Source organism: Malus sylvestris, chromosome 5 (genome assembly GCF_916048215.2).
Source record: "Malus sylvestris chromosome 5, drMalSylv7.2, whole genome shotgun sequence".
Classification (NCBI taxonomy): domain Eukaryota; kingdom Viridiplantae; phylum Streptophyta; class Magnoliopsida; order Rosales; family Rosaceae; genus Malus; species Malus sylvestris.
In genome coordinates this window covers 16,364,997-16,389,212 of record NC_062264.1, presented here as the reverse complement: position 1 = coordinate 16,389,212, position 24,216 = coordinate 16,364,997, and the positions used below count along the sequence as shown (strand labels likewise).

At 39.1% G+C, this 24,216-nt stretch overlaps 1 long non-coding RNA gene and 2 pseudogenes across 2 annotated transcripts; 2 read left to right on the top strand and 1 right to left on the bottom strand.

The window, feature by feature from the left end:
- The first annotated feature begins 4,709 nt into the window (after positions 1-4,709).
- On the top strand, positions 4,710-13,134 carry LOC126624134 (receptor-like protein 2; annotated as a pseudogene).
- Positions 13,135-13,226: 92 nt separating this feature from the next.
- Positions 13,227-21,181, bottom strand: LOC126622585 (presequence protease 1, chloroplastic/mitochondrial-like; annotated as a pseudogene).
- Positions 21,182-21,795: 614 nt separating this feature from the next.
- Positions 21,796-23,882, top strand: LOC126624135 (uncharacterized). Of its 2 annotated transcripts, XR_007623991.1 has the most exons (4): positions 21,796-22,015; positions 22,119-22,184; positions 22,865-22,928; positions 23,682-23,882. It is a non-coding gene; the product is annotated as an uncharacterized LOC126624135 (long non-coding RNA). The 2 variants fall into 2 exon arrangements; XR_007623990.1 differs by having other exon boundaries at positions 22,865-23,882.
- The last annotated feature ends 334 nt before the right edge of the window (positions 23,883-24,216 follow it).

Sequence of the window (24,216 nt, the reverse complement as noted above, 5' to 3'; positions counted from 1 at the left end):
AATGGGCTCTGATCACAGCCCAGTTATTGTTCAGTGCGAACCGCGTATTGGGAAGAGGAAGAGGATTTTCCGCTTTGAAGCTCACTGGGCAAATGATACAGATTGCAAAGAAATTGTGAAAAAAGCTTGGGATAAGGTCCGACAAGGTAACTCGGTGGAGAGGTGGAATCTCAAAATCAATGAGGCTCGCTCTAATCTTTCCAAGTGGAGTAGGGATAAGTTTAGACAGAGATCGTGGCAAATTCAGGAGATGATATACCACCTGGGACAACTCCAACTAAATTGGAGATGCAACTCCCATGAGATAGATGAGCTTACTAAGAAGGTTGATCGTTTATGGAGACAGGAGGAGAGCGTTTGGCAACAAAAATCAAGGGTGCAATGGCTTAAGGAAGGAGATGCGAATACTAAATTCTTCCATCAATCTACCCTACAAAGAAGAAGGCGAAATCAAGTAATATCGCTTAAAAATGGGCAGGGGAACTGGGTGGATAATCCAGGGCAGATCCGGCGCTTAATTGATGATCATTTTGTGGAATTATTCACGTCTTCGGGCAACAGGGAGTGGGGTGATATGCTTGACTGCGTTACCTCAAAGGTTTCGGAGGAGATGAATGTTGCGTTAACGGCTACGGTCTCTGTGGAGGAGATTAAAACTGCTGCCATGAAAATGGGAGGACTCAAAGCTCCAGGTCCTGACGGATTCCAAGGGATATTCTATCAATCACAGTGGGACATAATAGCTTATGATGTGAATAATATGATTGTTGATTTGATGAACGGGTCGTTGCAGCCTTTGCGCCTAAATGCTACTCATCTGGCTTTAATCCCAAAGATTCAAAATCCGGAATCTGTGTCTCAATTTCGACCCATAAGTCTTTGCAACTACTCCTACAAGATTCTCTCCAAGGTCTTAGCCAGCCGATTAAAAAGATTGCTGCCGGTGTTGATCTCCACAACACAAAATGCGTTTGTGGAAGGAAGACAGATACAAGATAATATCGGTATTGCGCATGAGCTTTTCCATTTTCTAAAAAATAGAAAGACAAAATGCAACTTTGAGCTGGGAATTAAACTGGACATGCATAAGGCGTATGATCGTGTGGAGTGGGATTTTTTAATGGCAGTTATGGAGAAGATGGGTTTTAATAGTCGATGGAGAAGTCTGATTATGGGATGCATTTCTACTGTGAATTTTTCCATTCTTCTAAACGGACAGCCAGGTTCCAAATTCACTCCCTCAAGGGGGCTTAGACAGGGGGATCCATTATCCCCTTATTTATTCTTGCTGGTCAGTGAAGTGTTATCACTTCTTATTCAACGGGAGAGTGATAGGGGGCGGATTGAGGGGATCCAAATGGACCGTGTCGGTCCCATGATTTCTCACATTTTCTTTGCGGATGATACTTTGATCTTTCTGAAGGCGGAGGCGAGGAACTGTAGAAATTTAGTCCAGGTTATTGACGAATATTGCTCGGCTTCGGGTCAACAGGTAAATAAATCCAAATCCAGTGTGTTCTTTGGGGGGAATGTGCCGGAACATTTATCTCTCCATCTGGCAACCATTCTTGGGATGGAGAAAGTAGGGGACCCGGGAGCTTACCTGGGAGTGCCGGCCATCTGGGGTAGATCAAAAAGATGTGGCCTTGCGTATGTAAAAGGAAGGCTTTTAGGAAAAATTCAAGGCTGGAAATGCTCCACTCTCTCGCAAGCGGGGCGGGAAGTTTTAATTAAGGCAGTGGCGCAAGCTGTTCCAGCTTATCCTATGAATCTCTTCAAGTTTCCTAAGACTTTTTGCAATGATCTGGACGCTCTGATATCCAAGTTTTGGTGGGGGCAAAAAGAAGGGGAGAACCGGATTCACTGGGTTTCTAAGGAACAAATGGGGAAGTCGAAAGAAGAAGGTGGGCTAGGCTTGAGGTGCTTTACGGAGTTCAACAACGCTCTTTTGGCGAAACAGTGTTGGCGGTTGTTATTGGAACCAAACTCTTTGTGGGCGTCGGTCATTAAAGGCCGATACTTCCCCAACTGTTCTTTCTTCGACGCAAAGAGGGGCGGAAGAGCTTCATGGGCATGGTCAAGCCTCCTGGTTGGTAGAGAAATACTTCGGGGGGGTGCTCACTGGCAGATAATGAATGGAAAGGATGTCAGGGTCTGGGTGGATAGATGGCTGCCATCTATCCCGTCAGGACACCCATCTCCCTTGGGTTCAGTTCCTGTTTCTTTAAATCTCAGGGTGAATTCTTTGTTAAGCACTGATAATGATAGCTGGGAGATTGATTTCCTTAAACCCTTTCTGTTGGAGGAGGAGCTCAAGGCGATTTACGAGACACATTCGGGTGATCCGATTTTGAAAGACAGATTAGTGTGGCCTTTTGTGAAGAATGGAATCTATTCTGTAAAATCCGGATATCATTGGGCTATGACCAGGAATCTACAGCAGCGAAATGGAAACCCTCACCGATCTGCCCTCATCCCAAAACAGGTTTGGAAGTGTGTTTGGAAGCTTGAGGTTCAGCCAAAAATTAGATCCTTCATGTGGAAGACCTTACAAGAGGCAGTGGCCACGAAAGTAAATTTGTTTATACGTCAATCCTCTTCGTCAACAATCTGCCCTATTTGCAATAGGTATGACGAATCTTTGGTACATCTTTTTCTCCAATGTTCGTGGGTTGAGGAGGTATGGCTTGGGGGGAGATTAACTAGAGGCTTGCGGAGGGGTGCGTTCACAAATTGGGCTAATTGGTTGGGGGGTATTGTTGATTCAGTAAATGGGCAGATAAGTGTGCAGAACAACATGCTTTCATATGTTGCTACAACTTGTTGGTTTATATGGAAGGCAAGATGCAATTTTCTCTTCAATCAACAACCTATCTTTCCTCGACAGATCATCGCAGCCATCACCCAGTCTGTGGCTGCCTTCAAGAATTATACTCAGGCTACGGTATGTAGTTTGCCTATTTCTGTCAATGGTTCAGCTATTGATGTCCAGTGGTCTCCTCCTTGTGTGGGTTTTATCAAAATTAATGTGGATGCTAGTTGGTTAAGGAGTGGGGCCTCAGGATTTGTGGGGGTGGTGGCTCGGGACGATGCGGGCAGGTTTGTGGCAGCGATTAGGAGGAGGGTCACGGCCTCTTCAGTGGCAGTGGCTGAAGCTTTGGCGGTGCTGCATGGGTGTGAGCTTGGAAGAAGTATGGGATGGAATTTTGTCATTGTGGAATCTGACTCTCAGGAATCCATATCCTGTATTCGAGACTCGGATACGAGGGGCAGTTGGGAAGCTTTCCCAATTTTAGCGCGATGCAAAAGAATGGGGGAGGCTTTTGATGACTGCCGCTGGTCTTGGGTACCAAGACCGGCCAATATGGCTGCGGATTGTCTGGCGATGCGGCAAAGTAGGGAGGTATGTGATATTTTTTGGGTCAACAGACCCCCATCATCCCTTGTTCATGTTCTGTGTAATGATGGTCTCCCTTGTCCCCATTAATTTCTTCCAGGCAGTATGAGGAGTGACATTTTTAGCATTTGGTGCGATGTCGTATTTACCTCTTTGTACTGCTTTTCCTTAGTTGTTGCTGCTTGCTTTTGCCTCGGGGTAGGCTTCTTTGTATCTTTGGCATCTTTGCCCGGTTGATATTGATTCCAGTTCGCCAAAAAAAAAACAACATGGAAGGTGTACACGAAAACGGTAAATTTTACTGGTCTTTTGGTATTTGTACCTTGATGTATAAGTAATCTACCGTTATTTCACATCACAGTTTTCCATTTCTCCGGAAAACAGGAAGCAAATATTAAAAAATAAAAAATAAATTGCGGGACTTATTACTCAAGTGGTAGGGCACTTACCTATACATACTGAAAAAAGTTCAAATCTCGCTCCTAAATTTTCTGGTTTTTTATTTTTCAAAAACAAAACCAGGAAATTTATATCGACATGAAATTTCACGGATTTCGCTTGCTGAATTATGCAGAAACAAACAGAAATAGAACGCCTAAAAGAAAAGAAAATCGTCTTTTCTTTTTCTGGTGCTTCCTTTATATCTAAGAAATTGTAATATTTTGTTTGCTATCTTCAGCTAAGGTCAAACCAAAGACTAGGAATCTTTCAACGACTTTGAAGTCGTTAGCTTATTGTACACAATATATATATATATATATATATGGTGAACTGCTAATTTAGTCTCTGAATTATCGTCCGAGTAAAAGTTAAATCCCTAAACTATTTTTTTCAGAAAAATCAGTCCTTGAATTATAAAATTTGCCAATTACATCCCTAATATTAGATTTGAAGCTACTATATTCAATTTTCCATCAATTTAAGTCACGTTACTTTCATGTGGTAGAATGATAATTTTTCATAAAGAAATAGTGTATAGAGTTAACTTTGGAGGGTAAACTAGAAGTTAGATTCACAAATATATAAACTATTAAGGGCTTACAAGTGAGAAAATAACAGTATTACACTTTAAAGTGTGTCAAGTGAGGTAAGTTGACGAAAAATTGGATAAAATAACTTTGAATATAATAGTAAAGATGAAATTAGCAATTTTTAATGAATTTAGGGCCTTATTTTACAAAAAAATAATAATTCGGGTTCTAATTTTCACTGAGTTGATAGTTCAAGACTAAATCAGCACTTCACCATATATAAGATGCAACCTTCATACATATATACTCGTGTAGAAGAAAACCTGTAAGTAATCTAAATATGAGATGAATCATTCATAAAACCTGTAAGTAATCTAAATCTGAGATGGATCATTCATTCTCTCATGGCTTCCTTCTCATCCTCTTATTTTCTTCCATTATATTTACAATACATACATGCGATCTAACCGAACGCAGTGCTCTCACGTCCTTCATGAGCACTCTGTCGTCCCCTACATTGAACTGGACTGCTTCAGTTGATTGATGCCAGTGGGAAGGCATCACATGTAATCAGAATGGTTGGATCATCCAATTGCGGTTGCCATCCAAGGGACTCAAAGGAGGTATTTTTCCTTCATCACTTGGAAACCTTAAGCTTCTTTCGCACCTCAACCTCTCCCACAATCTACTTTCCGGCTCTCTTGAAGCCAGGATGTCTTTGTCCTTGAGTCACCTTGAGATCCTTGATTTGAGCTATAATCTTTTCTCCGGAGAAGTAGCATTGTCTTTATCATCAAGTTACATCCAAACGGTTGATCTTTCGAGCAATCAATTCAACGGAACAATTCCATCTTCATTCCTCCAGCATTCCTGGAATTTGAGCAGTTTTAATGTCAGCAATAATCATTTTACAAGCCAAATACCATCCCTTATCTGTCTCCGTTTCTCTTCACTTAGAGTCTTGGATTTCTCCCACAATAATTTCAGTGGCTCAATTCCTCTAGGACTAGGAAACTGTTCCGAATTGGAGGTCTTTCGTGCTGGTGACAATACTCTCTCAAGGTCCCTTCCTGCTGATATCTACAAAGCTCAAGCACTTCAAGAAATTTCATTATCTACTAATAGCCTTTTCGGACCCATCGGTGAGAATGTTGGGAAGCTCTCCAAATTAAAGCTCATGCATCTTCATTACAACAATCTAGAAGGTCATCTGCCCCCATCTTTGATGAATTGCACAAATCTTGTTGAAATAAAACTCGGATTCAACCGTTTTAGTGGGAATATCTCCGCGCTTGATTTCTCTAAACTTACTCAACTTAGTAAACTAGATTTTATAAATAATATGTTCACTGGTATCTTGCCAATAAGCCTTTACTCATGCAAGTCCCTCAAAGCACTTCAATTGGCTGCAAATTATTTCGAGGGACAAATCCAACCTGAGATTCTTCAATTGAAAAACTTGACCTTCCTCTCGCTTTCTAACAACAGACTCACCAATGTCACGGGGGCAATGAATATATTGACGAGCTTAAAAAGTCTCAAGGTGCTCCTTTCAAAAGTTTTTGCAGGTGAAGAAATGCCAGACGGGGATATAACTCTAAAGAACAGTAGTATGATGGAATTGTCTTTGCTCATTTATCCACAGAACTAGGGTTACACTTTTATACACATATTGCATAGTACGATCCTATTATATTGCCTACAATCAAGGCTAACAGGGAGCTAAATAAGAAGGTGAATAACTAATATTAATTTACAATATTTGACCAATCAATCAAAATCGATCAGAGATCTCTTTCTTAACACTCCCCCTCAAGTTGGAGTGTATGTTAATGACACCCAACTTGCCAAGTAAGGTCTCAAACTGTGTTGAACTCAATGGCTTGGTGAATAAATCTGCTGGTTGATTTTATGTTCGTATATAGGCTGTTCGCACCATCCCTCCTTGAATTTTCTCGCGTACTAGGTGACAGTCTATTTCTATATGCTTCGTTCGTTCATGAAATACTGGGTTTGAAGCAATGTGCATGGCGGCTTGATTGTCATAGAATAATGTAACAGGTTGTGCATGATTCAATCATAAGTCCTTCAAAATATTCTTGAGCCATGTGACTTCGCAACAGGAAGTGGCCATGGAGCAATATTCTGCCTCTGCACTAGAACGAGATACAGTGCTTTGTTTCTTTGTCTTCCAAGAGATAGGTGCTTGTCCAAGAAAGATACAATAACTAGTTACTGATCTTCTTATGTCTTTACATCGAGCCCAGTCAGCGTCACAAAAAGCGTAATTGCAACGGACCTGTAGTAGGTAGAAAAATTCCCTGTCCAGGAGCCTGTTTAATGTATCTGAGGACTTTATGTGCTGCTTCAAGGTGTGGTTGTCGTGGTTTATCCATGAATTGGCTCAACACATGAACCACATAGGTTAGGTCCGATCTTGTAATTGTTAAATAAATTAACCTGCCCACAAGCCGTCTATATGAAGATGGATTACTCAATAGTGTCCCACTTGTTTGCGTGAGGGACAAATTTTGTTCCATAGGAAACCATGAAGTCTTTGATCCAAGGAAACCAGCATCGTCTAATATTTCCAACGTATACTTGCGTTGACATAAAGTAATTCCTTTGCTTGATCTTGCAACTTCTATTCCCAGGAAATATTTGAGCTGTCCCAAATCCTTTAGTTTGAAATGTTGGGAAAGAAAGTGTTTAGTCTCTTCAATCTCTTGTAGGTTATTTCCTGCAAGTATTACATCATCAACATAGACTAGTAATGCCATAAAACTACCTTGACGACTTCGGACAAACAGTGAGTAATCAGACCACGATTGATGGAAACCAGCGGCTTTGAGGGCATTGGATAGCTTGATAAACCATTGTCTCGAAGTCTGTTTTAAACCATAAAGTGATTTGTTTAGTTTGCATACACGAGGTTCCCCCTTTCGTCCGAACCCAGGAGGCAAGGTCATATGGACATCTTCGTACAAATCATCATTCAAGAATGCATTATTCATGTCGAGTTGGTGGAGATGCCAACCACGGAGTGTAGCAACGCTCAGAAGGACACGGACAGTGGTGAGCTTGGCAACAAGAGCAAAAGTTTCCCGATAATCAATCCCCTCTATTTGATTGTAACCTTTTGCAACAAGTCGAGCGTTGTAGCGCTCGACACTCCCATCAGGTTTGAGCTTCACTTTGTACACCCATTTGCAACTAATAGGACGTTTATGAGATGGTAAGGGCACAAGAGTCTAGGTATGATTTGCCTGGAGTGCTGCAATCTCATGTTGCATGGCATCATGCCATCTGGAGTCTTGAACAGCCTGTGAAAAACTAGTAGGTTCCTTGATAAGGGTGAGATTAGTGGTGAAGGTTTTGTGTTTATGAAAGAGGTGGTCATAGGATAAATAACGAGAGAGAGAATGAGACGTACTTGATGATTGAACCATGCTCGTGGAAGAGTTGGGAACAACGTGAGAGAAGAGAGTTGCTTCTATGTGAAAATCCTGCAAAAAGGTGGAGGGTTTAGTGGGATGTGTGCTGCGACGAGGAGGGTGGGGACACGGGGAGGAGAGGACGGTAAAGGGGATGGGATGGGTGAAGCGGGAAGTGGTGAAGTAGGTGATGAGGGGTTTATGATGGAGGGTGGTGAAATAGGAGTCAAAATAGGGGAATGGTGTGTGTTTGATGAGGGTGGGGTAGGTGCATTAAGTGGTGGAGTAGAATCAGCAAGTTGAGGGGAAAAATCAGGAGGGAGGTCCCCTGATGTGTCGGCTAAAGTTGGGGACTCATTAAAGGAGGCCATATGGGATGGTAACAGTGAAATGATAGTAGGTGGCAAGATGTGGTGTTGGGCAGCGGAAGTTTGATTATTTTGATAGGGAAATTGGTCCTCAAAGAACACAACATCCCGTGAAACAAAGACTTTATTCAGAGTGAGATTAAATAGTCGATAACCCTTTTTTCCATAAGGATATCCAAGAAAAATACAACGTGTTGCACGGGGGTCAAATTTAGAAGGTCTGTGTGTGTGTGTGGAGGCAAAACACAAACTGCCAAAAACTCTTAAATGGGAATAGGTAGGTTCTTTATGAAATAATTTTTCATAAGGTGTTTTACCTTGGAGAAGTGGAGTTGGTGTACGATTGATGAGGTAAGCTGAAGCAAGTATAGCATCCCTCCAAAAATGTTTTGGCAGAGAGGCTTGAAAAAGTAGCGCCTTAGTTACGTTGAGCAAATGTCGATGCTTGCATTCAGCAACACCATTTTGTTGTGGTGTGTTAACACAACTAGACTGATGAATAATCCCTTTGAGAGCATAAAAAATCTCAAGTTTAAATTCAGGACCATTGTCACTTCTGATTATTTTGACCTTAGTATTAAATTAAGTTTCAACCATATGGATAAATTTGACTAAGAGATCTTTTGTGTCAGATTTATGCTTCATCAAATAGGCCCATGTGGTCCTAGTATGATCATCGACAATAGTAAGGAAATATTTGGCACCTGAAAGAGAAGTAACTTTATAACGACCCCAGATATCAATATGAAGTAATTCAAAAGCTGATTTACTAGAAATGGAACTGGAAGGAAATGGTGATCTTGTTTGTTTAGCCAAAGGACAAATTAAACAATTGTTGGTAACACAAGACTTATTATGAAAAAAGGGAATAACAAAGACACTTTATGAGATGGATGTCCAAGACGTTGGTGCCAAAGGTTTGGAGACATGATGTGAACAATGTTGCATATTCTTTTCTTTGGTGGATCGAGGTAGTAGAGCCCCTCCCGTTCAATTCCCATCCCAATCATCTTCCCCGAGACTAGGTCATGTATGACACAAAAATGTTTTAGAAAAATTGTGACATATAGGGAATTGTAGGCTAGTTTACTGATGGATATCAAATTCAACCTAAAAGGTGGCACACACAAGACATTATCAAGGATGAGATTGGGAGAGAACACTATTTGTCCAATATGAGTGACTTTGGCAAATGACCCATTTGGTAGTTCAACAGTGTGGTTTTCAACAGGTTTTGAATTTGTAAGAAGATTGGGGATACAAACAATGTGGTCCGTAGCACCACTGTCCAGGATCCATATGTTTTTCATGCCATTATGTGTGAAAGAGAAGGCTTTACTTGAAAGTTCTTCATGAGTAGAAGAATTACCAACTTGATTGACAAATGATGACTTGTTCTTGTTGAGCATTTGAAGGATTTGCTTGCAATCCTCCTGGGAAAATGGAAAATTGGGTGTATCCATCTTTGCCTATGTTGTGACTTGATTTCCTTTTGAAGAAAAGTAACGATTTGACTCGGTCTCAGCAGCGACCTTTCTCTTTCGACAGAACTCGAAGGTATGACCTTTCCACCCACATAAAGTGCACTTGAGTTGTGCACGACAGTTCTTGGTGGTATGGTTAGTTTTGTTACACTTACCACATCGAGTCCCATTGTCGTCTGATTCAGGTTCTCGGTTGAGGTTTTTCACCGTAAAAACAACAGCTTCTGGTTGAATGTTCTTCCTGCTAGAAACTTCTGCCTGTCGTTCATGTCGAAGGACTAATGCATAGGCCTTATTCACCGTGGGCAGTGGGTTGAGAAGAAGAGTATTGCTTCGAACAGTAGCATATGATTCATTCAGTCCCATAAGAAACTTCATTGTTTTCTGAGTTTCAACATATGATGTGATTTCTTTCTTTGTTCCACAATTGCATGCTGGGATTAAACATAAGACATCACGTTCATCCCACAAGCTTTTAAGTTTTGTGAAATAAGAACTTATACTCATGTTACCTTGTATGCAATCATGGATTTCATTCTCTACATGGAATAGTTGAACCCATGTGCTATAATTATCTTCCATCAATGGTTGTGGTACAAGAATTGCACCAGGTTGGTCCGAATGATGAAGGAAAAGTGGATGGTTGGGATTTTCCCATTGTGAGTGGGAAGTCATGCCTGAAGTGGTTGACTTTGATTCTGACTTGTCACCCATGCCGTGTTAGCTAGGGTTAAGTTTGTGTTGTGTGTTTTCCCAGATCAGTGCTCTGGTACCATCTAAAGAATAGTAGTATAATGGAATTGTCTTTTCTCATTTATTCACAAAACTAGGGTTACACTTTTATACACATATTGCATGGTACAATCTTACTCTATTGCCCACAATCAAGGTTAACAAAGAGCTAAATAAGAAAGTGAATAACTAATATTAATTTACAATATTTGACCAATCAATCAGAATCAATCAGATATCTCTTTCTTAACAATAACTGTCGATTCCGGGTTACAAAATCTGTGTTTTCAATTTCTTTGACAGTCATATGACAGGTCACATACCTGCATGGATTTCAAAGCTAAGGAAACTGGAAGTCCTGGATTTGTCTTTTAACAGACTCACTGGCACAATACCTGGTTGGTTGGGGACTCTTCCGAGACTTTTCTATTTGTTGTTGAATGACAACTTGAATTCGGGTGAATTTCCGAAGGAGCTTTGCAGACTACAAGCGTTAGAATCGCAAAAGGCTGTGAACGATTGTTCTCTTGAGTTGCCCGTCTACTTCCAACGCCGTAATAATGCATCTGTGGTGGCTTCACAGTACAAGTATGTGGCCTACATGCCCAGAGTAATCTCCCTCAGGAACAACAATTTAAGTGGCAGCATACTCTTTGAGATCGGCCAATTGCAGTTTCTTCAACAACTGGATCTAAGCATCAACAACTTCTCTGGCAACATTCCAGACCAAATATCCAACCTCACAAATTTGGAGAGATTAGAACTCAATTGTAACCGTCTGTCAGGCGAAATCCCATCATCACTATCAAGTCTCCATTTCTTGTCTACGTCTACTGTTGCATACAATAATCTCGAAGGATCAATACCAGGCGGCACTCAGCTCCAAGGCTTCAGTATGTCTGCATTTGACGGGAATCCAAAACTTTACGGTGCCCCACTTCCAAACCAGTGCTTGTGAAGTAAGAATAAGAAGAACCAGGATCCGGACGACGATGAGGATCAAAATCTATGGGTTGTGTTATCTGTGGTGCTTGGTTTCGTTGTAGGGTTCTTGGGATTCCGTTGCCCTTTGCTTCTCAAGAGGACATGGAGATATGCATATTTCCAATCCCTAGACAATGTTCAATTCAAGTTCTATCTGATGTGGAGAAGGCTTAGAAGAAGGTAGACTATTTTTTAATTTTCTTTTTCGATTTGGTTTGTGATGTTGTTGACCCTAGAAACTACAAAGCCTATGTGGCGCGCAGGCCGAGTAATCTAAAGGCTAACTACGTCATTCGGTGATTGCGGGGCGTGCCAACTTGTCGGCCGAGCTCGGCCGAGGAGTAAATTTTTTGATGTTGCGTTGGGCGCGCGGCTGACTTCTGCGTCTTGCGATTGCGGCCGAGAAAGGAACACGTCTCGGCCTCTTGGGCTCTCGAACCTGAAGACAAGGTTACTATTTTTACGAAGTCCAATATCAAATTCGGCTTTCAACGTGCCGAATGTGATCACTTGTAACACCTCACTTCGCCGAGAAGGCTGATGAGATGACCTCGACCAATAAGGATTCAAAAATCCTTCTCGACCGAGACTTGGATAGGTAATCAACCGTCCTCGCCGCAGTGCTGTTGATGCCAACGGAAGATGCTGCGGGATCAGCTGATTCTACGGTGATAGAGCTATCTATGCCGACTTAAGATATCACCGGTTGCTTCCACAGCGCTGTTGATACCAACGGAAGATGTGTCAGCGAAAAAGAGAAAATAAAAAAATCTCAGTTGTTGAGAGAATTTGCGCAGGGCAGTTGTGTGTTGAATTGGAGGTCCTCTATGCGCTGCTCATGTTTCTGTATTTATAGAACATCTTTACCTCTGCACGGCCTAATAATTAAGTAGAGTTCATCTACAATTCAAACTAGTGCAGCTGATCTGTGCCATAGGTTAAGGCCTATCCCCCTTTTTAGGCTTGGTATCACATCACCACAAATAAACAAGTTTATTTCCATAAAATAAACAAGTTTATATCCATGCAATCACTTCACCAATCAAATCCATCATGTATATCTCCCTTCACGAAGACCACATGCATGATGATTCCTTCATCATCTTAAACTCTAAAAAACAATTGATGAAATTCATCATCATATCCCAAAAAACCACGTGCCTTGACCCTGTCCATGAATTCAAGGTCCATTTGAACTGCACCACCCACTCCTATATCAGAAACAAGACACATAGGAGACTACATACACTTGGAATCTGTTATGATAAGACAATTTAAATGTCTCCGCGCAATCCTTTGAAGATAGATTAGATCATTTTTCCAAAACAACCAACTGGATATATCAAAAATTAGGTTTTAACTATCCCAGTTAATATTAAGAGATAATATTATGATTAAAATAATATTACTTCTCAATAATAACTAAAAATCCTCTCAACCACTTTATTATCCAACGGTTTAATATCTGCTTATTCAACGGCCTCAATTGCTCGGGCCGATGATGTAAATTCGGGTCCAAATAGATGTTTAATTATTGTCCTTGTTATTAACAGGAAAATCGAAGGCCAAGTCCAAGAACCAAACAAACCGGCCGAAGTTAAAAGCAGCAAACTGGATAGTGGTGCTATGAGTACAAATTGTTCCGAATATGCAAGCAACGACGAATCTCTCATGGTCCCCGACAACTCCAAGCCACCTCTCTTCAATGTTCCAGTTAAAGCTGCCTGCCCCGAAGACGAAGAAATATTAATGCGTACGAATTAAGCCAGAAAAATTGTACATTTCTTCTAATAGCCCACTGCCGAACCAACTTGCCAGAAAAATTGAGCGCAATGTGGAATGATTCACGTTGGAACTAGGGTGAGGCTTGCTTTTTGCTGCTTGATATTAAGTTTTTTTTTAAATAAAAATTATAAAGAAAATATTGTCCTAACAGCTAATACAAGTCTAATTAGTTCTCAACAAAAAATAATAATAATAATACAAGTCTAATTAGTTACTTGAATCTCAAGACAGAAGAAGCGTGTATCCGAATCCAGGTGAAATTCAGTGTCACACAAAAGCAAGTGTTCATTTGCAGCATTTTCTGAGACCGTCTCATGTAGCATAGCGGCGTACCAACTTTGGTTTGAAGAGTTTAGGTCGCTTCCCTATTGCTTCGGTGACATCCAATGGCGATCCCACTGCAACCACAACCCCTTTGTTTTTAACTGAGTCGATTGCATCTGCAAATTTCTTGAAGTCCTGCACACTGCGCACAGGATCAAAGAGAGATAACGTAAACAAGTTGTAACATTAATGTTAAATCGTCACAGGTATGTGCCTTAGTCAATGCAGTGTTGTCATAAAAGAACCTAAATGGTATGCATCATGAGTTGTGCATAAATAGTAAACTTGGATGTTCAAATTCCCTTCTCATGGCATGAAGAGGGGTACTATCTTCACACAAATGAAATGGAACTTCAATAAAGATGATGATGCTGTCACTTGTTTAGAGTAATATCGCTTAAAACGTCATAATTTTATGAAGATAACAGACTTAGTACTGTGCAATTCCTGGAATGCAATATAGCTATAACATCAGCTAAAATCATCCGAAAAAAAGTAGTCCACTTTACCTGGTTGACAATATGTCTTTGTGTCTTTTTCCTATCTTCTGATGCGACTCCCATTAAATAGTCCATCAGAAAACTGCATAACAAAAATGACGGGAAAGAGTACATAACGATGCTAAAAATAAGAAGTAAACTCAGAAACACTTGTGACGTGATCACCACCGGGCTTTTGCAGCAGGTTGTGTGCTAGATTTAAATGTGAAGTAAAGGGTTCGTACACTTTGTAGTTCCCATCAACGGCCATATTGACATTCTAACCTGTTCTTTCTTTTTCCTTATCCCCTTTTGTATTAGTATCACACTATCACAGACGCTTTTAAATCTCACCTCTTTAACAAAACAAGAAGTCATGTCCACATACCTAAACTGACAACCTTTGGAATCAGGAGGCATGGCAAAATCCTCTCTGAAGTGCCCGAATAATGGCCTTTCTAAGAGTGTCCTCATCTATTTCTAATTCTCGTAGAAAATCTCCAGTTCCATCATATAGGTCAAGCATCTTTAAGACAAGAAAGAGAATACTCCTACAAAAAAAAAAAAAAAAAAAAAAAAGATTGTCAGCGAGCTTCTCAAACAGCAAATTTGTAACACAGCAAATTTTTACCTGTGTAAATATCAAAGTAACCACCATAAGCTGCATCATTAGGTCCCACCTGATTACACGACCATGTATTAGTAATAAATTGGGAGACAACGTGTGTAATTCCATTAACCCGATAACCAGTGTCATGGATGTTAACAGATTTTGCAACATTATTAACCTGTTGAAGGTAAGAATCAAGAATAATCATTCCCCACCAAACAAGAAAGCTGGTATAAAAAAAGGAACCGTGCACAAAACAAACTTTATATGCTAACCTTAATAGGCATTACAATGACCTCATTTTCAGACGGTAGTCTAGCTTTCCAAGTAGTTTTTCTTGCAAAGGGAGACTTACTAGGCAGCAAGTCCAGAAATTTGCTAACAAACTTCTCAGATTTGGTAAGACTCTTCCCTTCAGCAGTCATATTTATGAAGCAACCTTTCTTACAAACTACGGACTTGTGGATCTCCTCTAGAGATGAAGAAATGCCGTCCCAATCTTGATCAACTTTCCTTTCAAGTGCTTGCAGAAACTCCAATTGACTAATTATAGAGAATATACAAACAGTATGAGAAATTGTATCTGTCCCATTACTTTTCTAAGTCAGTGCTGAATTTTCCATACCAAGACAAAATAACTGCACAGAACTTTAAAGCTTTATGATTATTCATATTAGCTAGGATGTCAACCTGCATAAATAATCTCAAAGAGAGATGCGTATGATAATTTTGAAAAAGGTTTAAAATGCCAAGGTCCTGGAACAAACCTAATCTTTAAACATTTAATAAGATTACATTAAACAACAGGAAAAAAAATGGTTAAATTTTATGTCATTGCACATCAATGTTTTAAAAAACTCGCCTCGAGGCGCGCCTAGGGCGCCCTTGAGGCTGGGCGCCATGGCTAACGCCTCAGTTTTGCTGGAGTGGGCGAAAGGCTTTGCCGGAGACGCCTAGGCGCGCCTTAGTGGGTTTTTTTTTTCTTTTTTTTTCTTTACTCCCAAACCCAAATTTTGGCTAGGATTTTAACTGCTTCATACCTCTTCCTTGCACTTTTGTCTCTATGCCTTTTTTCTGATTTTTATTTTTTATATAATGGATGTGTGTGTTGTTTGCATGCATTGTTATATATGTGCTCATTGTACTTTTCATCCTCTGTTTTATGCATATATAATATAATATATGTATATATATGTGTATATATATATTTATAATATATGTGTGTGCTCAGGGTGATTATTGATTAATAATCTTCTTATTTTTAATATAATATATGTGTACGCTCAGTGTATATATTAAAAAATTTAGGTCCCGTGAGGCTTCGCCTCACGCCTAGGCCGGGCTTCCCCTCGGACGCCTCGCCCATGCCTCACGCTTTTAATACACTGTTGCACATTGAATTTATAAACGATATTTCCATGTTTCTGGAAAATACACTTCTCGGAGAGAGAAACGAACACAGGTCAAGTAAGCATATGCAAAGATCAGGGCACAAGACAAATAACTTGAAAAGCTTACTCCAACCTGATACCAAAAAGCTGTTCACGATTCCACCCAAAAACATTTAGCTTTGCATCCGTCCTTACAGCAGCAATTTCGTGATGATTATCACTCTTTTGGAACTGAAAATGACATTATATAAACTCAAGCTTTGATAGTTAATTGTGAAGGATTGTCACTGTTAACATTGAGCTTATTTTAATAAAGTTAACAATACCTCCCCTATAAACTGGGAAACTGTCTCTTTAAACCACATCTTGTCTGTAAACTGGACTTCTTGAAGAACATAGTAGATCTGCAATAACATGAAATGAATGCATTAAAACCTTGATCTACTATCTACCAAACCACTCGTTCAGAACCAAAAATAAATAATAATAAAAAAACTTGCAAAAAATGGAAGGAAAGGATTAAAAAAATTAGTGAGCAATGGCACACTAATTGTGCATGCCTAGAAACTTCTCCCTGTTCCAATATGGTACAAACAAAAGCAATCAAAAAAGTATAAGATAGGCTTCTTAGTGAAGGGAACTTTTATAAAGAAAGGGTAACCACTTAACAACTTATTCTATTGATTAAAGAAGATTTACTCCATATTTTGCATGACATATTTTTAATCCAGTTATTCGTATTTAGAATGGTGCAAGATGTTTAGCGCATACTTTTGCAGCCAAACATATAACGTAGACGACAGAGAAAAGATTCCGAGTGTCTCAGTATGACTTGGCAAATGGTTGAACCTAAGGGATTATTTATTTGCCTTCAAATTTGTTTATTTTTGGATTGGGCAGGAGATCTGCTCACTGAACTGCTTGTGTGTGAGGCCATCAACTTTTGCAATTCATTTCTGTTTTTCACTAAAATTATTTTTTCACATGAAAATATAGTTAAGTCGACAAAATAACAACTATATGTGTAGGACAATGGATTCCATCAGCATTCAGGTATTGGCCTGATGTAAACCTATATGCATAAGCCTATGTCCTTACCAGACAAACTATGGTCAACTGGTGCAAGGACGTAGTACACATAAATAAAGCATCACATGCAAAGACTATAAACTTGCAACTCTGTGCAACCAAAAATTCTGAGAAGTTTTGAGCTAAGACCATTAAGTACCAATAGCATATCAAATTGTATAAACACACCCGAGAACGTGAAACCCCCTTCATCCAGATTAGAATACCCCTCCCTGATTGATCAGTAAAATATACAAAGGAAACTGAAGATACTCATCAGCTGACTCTGAAAAGAAAAGGAAAATAATACCACTTTAAATAGGTCTTCTGCACGTTCTGCCATGACTTTCCCTTGAATAATTATATGAGCACATGGATCTTTCTTTCACCGTACAGATGACGTAACTGGATTAACTGATATTCCTCCCGTTTTTCTTGCAATCAATTGATGAAGTTCAGCAAAAGTCATGTCTTTGTACCTAGGTTCACCAATGACAAACTGCCTAGAAAACCAAAATAGAGTCAAAGTATGGGTCATATGATTATTGAGTAATCTGAGAAAGGTGGCTGATATGATTTAATGCTCAGCCTTCTTAGTTTCTTAATTAATGACAGGGAATTAAAACTAGCTCAATGACGTAGTATGGCTCAGCATATCATGGTGCCAATGGCATAGTCTGACTCGTCAGGTCACTCATTGAGATAACATCTTACCAGAAAATAGGGACCAAGGGAAGAAGCTCTTGCTTTAGTGAACCCATATGGAACACAATGTCAACAGAAAGGACATCATTCGTGAAGAAATCATGTTGCAAGACTTTAACTCCATTTAAACACACAACCTGCATACAACAGATAGAAGATTTTTATTTGTTTCATTCTTTATTCTTGAAGGAACTAATCCATAAAGAAAACGTGTACAAACTGAAACACAATAAATCAGATTTTTAGGGTGATTAAGACCCTTGGGGGAACATGAATAGGTTTTGGAATGTCTTGCAGAGAGAGGCTTGGAACACTTCTCAAAGCTTCTGGTGGGTCAGGATTTATCTGCTTCAGTCGCAGCTCTCGGGTAGCATGTACCAGTTCAGCGAGATCATTTTCTGTCATACCGGCTTTAACTTTCCCCAAGATTTCTTCCTCATCTTTTTTATCACCAGAAAACTTTTGTGGATCAGGCTGTCCAAGAAGTCGAATGTTAGGAGTAATAAACAAACAAAGTTTGGCGAAAAATTCTTTGAACAATTACCTGCATTGCTACCACAACTTTATGAGGATTGTTCATTGTTCAAAATGAATTTCTTTATCAGAGGAGAGAAAACAGCTTTAGAGCCTTCCTTTTTTATTCTGGCATTCAGTTCCTTTAAAAAATTGCCATGCTTCAGTGGATCAAAGGGATCCATACCATTTATCCATTTATCCTATAGAGATTTAATATATTAAGTTCATGATTAAGAATAAATGGCTATTAATAAAGAATGTATATTATGAACGTAAAAGAAAACAAAGACGAGTATATCTTACAATGGACTGGAGCATTAAGAACAAGCCTTCAGGAAGTATTTTCTTATTATGTTCCCCGCAAATGAACTCCATTGTATTCATGGATGCTTCTACAGCATCTGTATCAAAGCCTTTCTCCGCAAATAGTATAAGTGTACTCGTGACTACTAGCTCTACCTTTGAAATGCCATCGCGAGAAACATTCATCACCAATATACTCAATAGAGGTTGAAGGAGATGAAAATTAACCTCAATAAAAATATCTCCATAGCCATATTCCAGCAACATTCTCCTCAATGGAGAAAGAATAATTGTCGAAATGAGATGAACAAAAACGTCAATTGTTCGCTCAGTCTCCACAGAGCAACCAACTGAGGCATACCATGTTTTTCTTCTCTAAGTCACCTGAATTACCAAAAGGATAGTTCTTAAGAATCCTGACTGACTCTGAAAATGGTCTGTGTGGTTTGATCCTTGATAAATTTGGTGCTGGAACTTGCATCAAACATGTCTATATTTCTCTAACAGCTTCTAATTTGTTTCTTTTTTCAATTAACCTCTGATTTAATTCTTCAAAACAAATTGGATATAAAACTGAAATAATGGGACATTTGCGATTTACAGACTTGACAGCCTTGTAAAGGAAATCTATTAAAGTAAGTGACTAGAAGGGATAAAATGTAGTAACAAATCCTGTAAGAGGCATTATATATTCATGATTTTAAATGGCCAGATTAATATCCTCAATACGCTCTTTTTTTAACTATAGATTCTCATCGAGTTTATTTTCAGAAAATTCGCCCACTATTTTATTATAGAAATGGCGAAAATAGTCTTGCAAGTTATATAGTAGGTAAACATAAGTTATTCACTTGTATGTACGTAAAACACAGATTTGTTTCAATACCACTCAAAATGTGCAGACGCTTAGTTGGATCATCATTTCCATAAAACCATATCCTTGCGTTACTGCGATGGTAGTTATTCCAGTGGAACTCCTGTAATTTTATTCTCAGAAATTCAGAAAGAAAAGCACTGTAGCACTAAAACAATATTTAAGGAATAATTCATAAAAATTTATCCTTCCGAATATGAAAGAAAAATGTAAGTCTGTTGGATCGATGACCAAACCATAAAAAAAGACATCTTAATTAACGTCACAAGACTCATAACACATGAAAAACCACAGTTTTAAAGTTTATCATGGTATCTGATATATCAAAGAAATAATCATCCTGTTTAGTGAACACAACAAACCTTGAAGTCCTCAAATGTCAATTGGGGCATAATTTGTGGATCCCCAGCATGGTCAAAATTGTAGGTACTGTCCAGAAAAGCGGCCTGTAGAAAATGAGAAGCAGATGTATGATATTAGAGATATACTAAACAAATTAGGAAAAAAAAATATGAACACTAGGCAAGCAAAATAACCAAACTTGTAGCTCTGTAGTCATCAGTGGTAACAAATGATTGTGTAGCTTAATATGTCAGAAAAAGCGACGGGTGGTATATAAACACAACAAATGACCTCAACAAATCTGAATGTTACCACTGTAGTAAGCACACAAGTATGTGATTGTGATTATACAGCCACAAGCTATCATGTTTATGGAACCTAATCACAGTTAGTAAAGATGACGTTGTACGAAAACCTATACAATATGAATAAAAAGTAGAGAGAAAAATTGCCTGTCGAGCAGTAAGCTTCAGTACATCTCTCGCCAGTGGCCAAAATTGGAATTTCTTCATCTGATTGAAGACAAGTCCTGAAATTATGAACAAAATTCATTTTACGATGAAATGGCACATTAATTTCGTGCTTGGAAATTAATGAAACTCATAATTAATTAAGAAACATAAAATTTTGCCAGCATAATGCAAAACCAAAGAAAACAAAACACAAGAGAACCGGGCACATGCATCAAATGTCCAACCTTGATAAGATAAATCTTCGGATGGGTCGTTAAGCTCATAACGCAAACCCTGTTGCCAGAAAATCTGGATGTCCTCCACACAATTAGGAAAGAAGACAGCATCGGGAGTAGATCAACGAAATTATGCAATTCCTGAAGCAGTTATGAAAACCATATAATTTTAGGAATACAGATTAATCAGATACAAACAACACAAATTAGACCCACATTGTAGTTTCGTTTCCAGTTTTCCAACCCGTATTTACCTTTGTAGTTGTGCAATTACCAGAGTAATAGGTCCTATCAGCCATGACTTTACAATACATATAAGTACTGAAGCTCTTTAAAACCAACTCGTCAAATGGTCTTTTCAATGGGTACTTTCTTGACCCACATATCACACTCTGCTGCAATATGTTGGCCACTCCAGTCGAATCGTTCCTGCATCTCGACAGTTCAACAAATATATGAACAAAAGCGCGAAATCCACAACTGCATTACATGAAAAGGCAGAGATTTTTGGAAGAGAACTCACTGTATCGTTTGGAAAGTAATGCCGAAGACCCTTTTCTTGGAGGTGTTGGACAGAGACATGATTTGGGCACCCGTCTTTTTGTGCCGGAAAAGCACAGCGTTGGCGTTGCAGTATCCGATGAACTCTTCGGAGACCTTCTCGAAACCGAGCTTCTCCGCAACGTCATCTTGCACACCAGGAACAGGAAGCTCTAAGCACACCCAGAAAAGAAACAGAGAAAATAATGGTCGATTAATCTCAAATTTACAAAAATGGTAGCTTGTGAGGCTTTAACTTCAATTATCTGAACTGTTTAGTTTAGATTATTATTACAAAATATTAGCAAATAAAAAATATTTGAAGTATTTAATTGAGATTAAATAAATTGATGAATTCTATGTTTTAAGAAACATTAAGATTTCATCGTAACAATTAAATAGGCAAATGGTTTCGAATTGAATTGAAGTTTTGTAAGAATAATCTATAAATCAAGATTTACAGATAAATGATTAGAATCATTGAAGTTTGATAGAGAGTGAGTTCATCAAATGTACAACTAATCTCTATTTTTATAAAAGAGGGGTTCCCTTCTCTTAAACGGCTAGTTCATAAATAATAGAAGATTTGTTGAATATTTTGGAAACTATTCAAACTACACCACTGAATTATTTTTTCTTTGATCATGGTCTCATTCTGTAACACCCCACCTACTTTATACTTAAAAAAATATAAAAAAAATAAAAAATGGTTTTTAAATTTTAAATGGTGAGCCGTAGGGCCCACTCCTGAATTGTTGTCCCCAAGTCTCCTATCTCTCCCTCTCAGTTCTCTTTTCCTCTTATATTTCCCTGTACCTTTTCTTTCCTTTCTCTCCGGCGCCGAGAAAGAAACCAGACACCACCAGTGCCCTTTCCTTCACAAATCAAACCCCAAAATCATATATTTGGAATCCTTGAGACTTAACGAGCTCAATGGTACCCTTGCATGCGCCATCAGAGCATCGTGGAGTTTTCTGCCATTGAAGCCGAGAGCTTCAAAGCTCTAAAACTCGAACCCAGGTGAGAAGTGTGTTCCTTCTTCAAATTTATGGGTTATTCATGTTGGTTTTATGACAAAACTCGAGGGTTTCGACCTTATTTTTTCTCTGTGCCAATAATCTAGCTCCGACGACGAACTCCGACGAGTTCGAGGTCCATCTCTTCCCAAAACCTGCTGCAGTGCATCTGGGTAAGTTCTTATGTATATTTGTGAAGTTTTAGAACCCTTTATTCAAGCCCTAACTCTTGCCATCCTTTGTGCATGCATGTCCGGTTCCGACGACGAACTCCGGCGAGTTCGTGGGTGTGTGTGTGTGTACGGGGTGCAGGCGTGTGTGGTGTGTGTGTGCGTGAACCGTGTGTGTGTGTGTGAGCATGCTGTGCATGCCGTGTATGCATGCTGCGTGTGTGTGTGTTTATATATGTATATATATATGCATGTGTGTGTGCAGTGCATGCTTATGCATGCTGCGTGTGTATGTGTTTATATATGTATATATATATATGCATGTGTGTGTGCAGCGCATGCTTATGCATGCTGCGTGCGTGTGTATGTGTTTATATATGTATATGTATATATATATATATATATGTATATATATATATATATATATGCATGTGTGGGTGCAGCGCATGCTAATGCATGCTCTGTGTGTGTGTGTGTGTTTATATATGTATATGTATATGCAAGTGTGTGTGAGCAGTGCATGCTTTGCATGTGTGTGTGTGTGTGTGTTTGTTGGTGAGCATGGGTTTGGGCTTAAGCCCAAAACACCTCTTGTCCCTAACCCACTCAACCCAAAACCCATTTCCATTTCCTAAAATTCCATCTTTTGGGTAGTTTATTAAATTGTACATTTTCGTGCTTAGGTGAAGTTGCTAGTGAAGACTTCCTTAATCTTTTTCCGCACAATTCTGCTGCTTCGGAGTATCTGTGAGTGGACCACCTTCAAAAATTGCATGTTTTATTGATAGAATTGTATAATTTAATAGCATGCCTTGCAGATTGATTGATTTGAGGAATGCTTTACAGGAAGCATGATGATTTGATTATACGTGATTATATATATGTTTTCAATTATTTTCATTATATCGTATTTTCTATAGAACCCTCATTCTGGTAGACTATCTAATCGATGACGATAGGATGCTAAGAATGTTGTTTCAAATGATTTTTGAACACCTCTTCGTAATATAGAGGATCGATGAATTTATGCTACGAAGTTGTATTTTAGAGATGAATTATGTTTTGTGCGTATCTAGTGAACACTATGCCGCCTGGGGCGAGGATCTGGTGTTGGCATTGCGGCCGGGAGAAATAATCCCTAGCGAAAGGCTGAGGGACACGGAGACAGGCATTGGGCCGGGAGGGAGATATCTCTGGCTACGGGCACAGAGACTGAGGTGCAGGCATTGGGCCGGGAGTATTGTTATTCAGTGCACTCACTAGCAGCACAACTTGTGTTATGCTTCCTGATATGATTTCTGATATGATTTTCTGAGATTGATTTGCAGAGAGATATATGAATTATTTTTATGGCATGCTAGAGGTTTTGAGAAACCTATCACTTATTATTTAGTAGTTTTCATTATCTTAACTGTGGGGGTTAGTATGTTTATAATTGTTTTTGTATTATGTATGTATATAAACTTGGTCCACTCACCTTTGTTTTGCGCCTCCATTCAGGTCTTAGGGACGAGGACTACAACGCAATATACGAGGCATTCCCCTACCAGTAGCTGCGTCTATTTTCTTTGTGTGAAATCTGTAATAGTCTTTCTTTTTGAAATCTCGAATTAGAACATGCTCTGTGCACTCTAGTCACTTTCTTAAGCACTGTTTATTTCCTTTAGACCTTCTGAGAATTATATTTATACTTTCTCCTAATCTTTACTCTTGTATTCAATAAATAGCTTTCGTCACCTCGAGTGTCAGCCAGCACGTACCTATCCTGATGTTCGGGGAATATCGGGTCGGGGCGTGTTACATTCGAGGTTTAAGACTCAATTATAACTTGACTATTTTAATTAAATATGTTATTGACACTATGAAATCAATCATCATGCACCTATCAGCTTGTAATCGACTAATGCTTAGGCTTACTTTGTTTCTTTTACGCACCAAACTTTAAGGCTTTCCACAGTGGCCCAAAATTGAGTTTGATTATTATATATAAATGTTAAACTTATGTGAAATAACTCTTGGTATTTCATTTCTTACT